Source organism: Leopardus geoffroyi, chromosome C2 (genome assembly GCF_018350155.1).
Source record: "Leopardus geoffroyi isolate Oge1 chromosome C2, O.geoffroyi_Oge1_pat1.0, whole genome shotgun sequence".
Classification (NCBI taxonomy): Eukaryota; Metazoa; Chordata; class Mammalia; order Carnivora; family Felidae; genus Leopardus; species Leopardus geoffroyi.
This window is the reverse complement of record NC_059333.1, coordinates 94,488,436-94,492,801: the sequence shown is the minus strand read 5'-3', so window position 1 is coordinate 94,492,801 and position 4,366 is coordinate 94,488,436. Positions and strand designations below refer to the sequence as shown.

General features: G+C 44.8%; 1 long non-coding RNA gene across 1 annotated transcript; it reads right to left on the bottom strand.

The window, feature by feature from the left end:
- Nucleotides 1–1,886: 1,886 nt before the first annotated feature.
- On the bottom strand, nucleotides 1,887–2,787 carry LOC123576148. Its single transcript, XR_006701192.1, has 2 exons — nucleotides 2,645–2,787; nucleotides 1,887–2,282 (listed from the first exon to the last, which is right to left on the bottom strand). It is a non-coding gene; the product is annotated as an uncharacterized LOC123576148 (long non-coding RNA).
- Between the last annotated feature and the right edge of the window lie 1,579 nt (nucleotides 2,788–4,366).

Genomic DNA, 4,366 nt, shown 5'->3' with positions numbered 1-4,366 from the left:
CCGAAGATTCCAGAGGGGGGGATTCAGCAGAGTTCTTATACAGCATCTATTATACCAGTTTCACAAGGAGGATTTACGAACTGGAAAAAAAAAAAAAAAAAAAAAAAAAGAAGGTTACCTTGGTTGGCTTCCTTTTACTGGTGCCACCAGGGTCTGAACCTCCCCAAATCTCCTGTAAGCAAGAGGCCTCTCTCCCTCCCTCACTGGAGGCCTCGTCAACCAGGCCATAGTTTGTAGGACTAACATTTCTAAGTAAACATCAGAATAAAATGTCCCTTTTAAAGGAGCCAACGCAGAGAGGAGGTGAGGGAGGGTTTGTAAGTTGCAGTAAGGCAAGGAAAGACAGAAGAGCAAAACAGGGAGGGAGAAAGGAGAAGCAGAATCTGCTCTTGGGTTTAAGTCATTTCAGACAAATGGCATCAGCTGAGTTTCCCAGGAGCTGGCCCACTACCTGCCCATGATGTAATTACCTTACAACACCAGCAACATCTTCCTAACACACACATGTATGTGCATACAGGCACGAGTGCCCCGTTCTTCCTCTGTGCGGCCCACATAGCTCAGCCTGAATCCTGGATTTGTTTCCCAGCGCTGTAACCAAGTACCAGAAACTGGGTGGCTTAGAACGACACAAATGTATCGTCTCACAATTCTGGAGACCGGAAGTCCACAATCAAGGCATTGGCAAGACCAGGCTCTCTCTGGCGGTTTGAGAGGAGACTCTTTCCTTGCTTCTGGCTTCTGGTATTTGCCAACAACCCTTGGCATTCCTCAGCTTGTAGATGCATCACTCCAGTCACAGAACCGTCTTCCCCTTGTGAGTTTTCACCTCATCTTCCCTCTGTGTGTCTGTCTCTGCGTCCACATTTCTCTTTTTCATGACGACACCAGCCATATTGGATTAGGGCCCACCCTAATGGCTTCATTTTAACTTGATTAGCTTTGTAGCAGCCCTATTTTCAAGTAAGGTCCGTTCTGAAGTACCAGGGATTAGGGCTTCAGTGTCTCTTTTTTAGATGACACAGTTCCACCCATCACAGGCCTCCGTTTGTGAAGGACCTCCCACTACTTTGTGCTTACCTCCTCAAAGCCTGCCCCCTGTACTAGGGCAGGGAGGAAGAACTTCTCAAGGGAGATGAACCTCTAGATCAGGGTAGTGGAAGAAACAGGGTACGACTGACTTTTCTAGTACGCTGGGGTGTAGACATAAAGACATCAGGAAGGAATAAGTCTCTCCTCTCTTAAGGACTCTGTGAAGCAGGCCAGTGTTGGACCCTTTCACAATCATCTCGTGTCTAAAAAGCTACATCACCCAACCCCTTTTCATTTTGTCTTTTCCTCAAACCTCCCCCGAGGATTTTTTTTGCCCATAGGAAACTATGGATATTCCTTAGAAAATAACATCGCCCAGGATAAAGTCTTAATTTCATAAATGAAGACACTGAAGGTCAGAGAGACCAAGCAATCTCTCTCAAGATGCCCGGCTACTTAGTATCAGAGCTAGGGCTAGAATCCAATTTTATTGACTCCTTCTCCAGCAGTCGTTGATTCAATATTGCCTTCCAATTTGACTTGACATCATTTGCAGGTAGGAAACAAATTCAACCTTACTTAACTCCTACCCTTCTAGGGAAATGAAATCCCAGGCAGAGCAAATGGGAGGGCTAGTAAATTGCATATGACTAGAGTATAATATGGATGTCTTGCACCAAAATAACTGCTCTTGCCAGAGTCTGTGTAGAAGATGGGAATTCAGAGAGAAATGGATACAGACACTGCCTTCAAGGAGTTCATAATCTTTTTTTATTTTATTTTATTTTATTTTATTTTATTTTATTTTATTTCATTTTATTTTATTTTACAGAGAGAGCATGAATGTTGGAGTGGGAGAGAGGGGCAGAGGGAGAGAGAGAGAGAGAGAGAAAATCTCAAGCAGGCTCCATGCTCAGTGCAGGGTCCAATGCAGGGCGTGATCCCACACCCTGGGATCATGACCTGAGCCAAAATTACGAGTTGGACACTCAACCGACTGAGCCACCCTGGCACCCTGGGGAGTTCATAGTCTTGTAAGAGATTCAGAAATGTAACAAATTAATCATATTCGAATGGAATAAGTGTCACAATAAAGGTTTTAAACAAGTCTAGAGGGAGCGTGGCCATGGCTAACAGTTGACTGGGTCCCATGGGCATGTTGCCTAGACAAGGTCAGTGGAGCAGGTGGACCCAGGAAGAGAGCCTGTGCAGTGACCTCCAGTTGGGGACCAGCAAAGGTTTGTAGGATCCTTGGGGCAAACAAGTCATGAGTGTCAAAAAGGAGAAAGGAAAGGTGGGCTAGAGCCAGTTTCTTAAGATTCTTCATGCTATACTAAATAACTTAAACTTCGTGTATGGGCGGTAAAAGTCCAAAGTTGGTTTTAAAGCAGGGGAATGACAGGAATCATATTTCTTTCTTAAGAAACAAGGAGAAGGGGGGGCTAGGACCAAGGAAACCTTGGAAGCACCAAACCTCACCTCCCTCGATGCCCAACACTAACTAGCCCAGGGCCTTCAAGCTGAAGTAGCCAACATCAGGTGACACCCCCATCCCCCAAGTGGCTTCCAAGAAAAGCAGGGGTCCCTAGTAAGTACTGAATATCCAGTTTACCTGTGGGAAAATCCAGCTCCAGTGTCACAGAGAAAGCCCCTGACAAGCTGTTAGGAAAATGTCAGCAGGAGGGAGTCCCTGACATTTCAGAAATCCCTTTCCCCCTGTCTTTGTCCTTCTCAGTCTGTGTCGTTAATTTCCAAGCCGTCTCCATAGCAGAGTCCAAAGAGCACCTCGGCATGTGTGTGGGGGTGTTATCTGGCAGGGCCTTTCGGAGCCATAGGTATGTTGTAAGTTTGATACCCGAGTAAACTCTGAGTGGTAGATGAAGCCGCTTTCCTCAAAGGTTAAAAGTAATAAGGCCGTCTTTGTGCCTTTGTGGTCTGACTTTTCACAGGCTATTATGAAGGTGCAGGGGGTTGGTGCTGGTAGAGTTTAATCCATATAATTTGCATGTTAATGTCCAGTCTAAAAATATTCACTGTGAAAGGAAAAAATACACTTTAAATTACGCTTCAAGGGAACAACATTTCAGTTCTTATGATCCAAGTGTTTAGCAGTAAGGAAAAGGACACCAACGCATTTCAAATTAATTTTATTTATTACAAGCTTTCAGGTATCAATCATTTTACTTATTATTATTTTTTCACTAATTATATTTAGAGTTTTGGTAACACATCATATTTTTTAAGTTTGTTTATTTTTGAGAGAGAGAAAGAGAGAGAGCACATGTGTGTGCACAAGTGGGGGAGGGGCAGAGAAAGAGAGAAGGAGACACAGAATCCAAAGTAGGCTCCCAACGTGGGGCTCGAACTCATGAACCGTGAGATCATGTCCTGAGCTGAACTCTGAGGTTTAGCCAACTGAGCCACCCAGACACCCCAACACATCATATTTTTATGCTTATTAAACTCAGAGTAGATTAAGGAAGTTCAAGGAGAGACTTTTTCAAAATTTCCATTCTTCTCCTCCCTTGACACACATGTCTCAGCTGCGTGTTGGGGGCCTCAGACTCTGCTGGATGGATACAGGGGCTCCTCAACCTGTAGCACCCAATGTTTTATCAGGAGCTGACATTAAATTGAAAGGTGCTTATGGTCAATCCTTTCCAGAATAAAAGAAAATGAATCCATACTGCTGTGATCAGATTCATGAGGAAGTTTGTGATTTATGTAAATCAGGATATGGGCTTTTTCTCCTAAAAGGAGAAACAAAATTCATCTTTGAGGAAAATTAGCAGGGGCAACTAGGAGTTTGGTGTCTCTCCTCTGAAACTCCTCTGAGAAGGTGAGCCTTTTGGGTGTTCCTTCAGGGTGGTGTGAAAGGAACTGCTGTTACCTGCTGAATCACCCTCCCCACATCCTGGCCCGCCTGCCTGCTCCCTGGGGGGTGTCTGCCCTTTCAGTAGTGGCCACACTTGCTCAGGGAAGGATGAGGTCACCGCCTGCGTGCATCTCAAGGATGGCCAGAGAATGGCCTCCTCAGATGAACTGGGTCCACCCTCAGGAGGTAGGAAGACTACCCTTTCCTGTGTACTTAACCTAGCCCTTTGGGCAAATAATGACTCTATCTTGAAGGTTCTTCACAGTTTTCTTCACAATTTCTTTCCCTTAATGTCCTGTGAGAAGAAAACCTTTCATGTCTCTCTCCAAAACTTTAGGGGCAGGGGTGGGTACCACATGAGGCTTTAGCAATAACAATTATACATACAGTGAGAGAAAACTCGCACAGAACAGAGCAGAAATCCGGATTCTGGGTTTAGTTTTCCTCTTCCTATGTGAT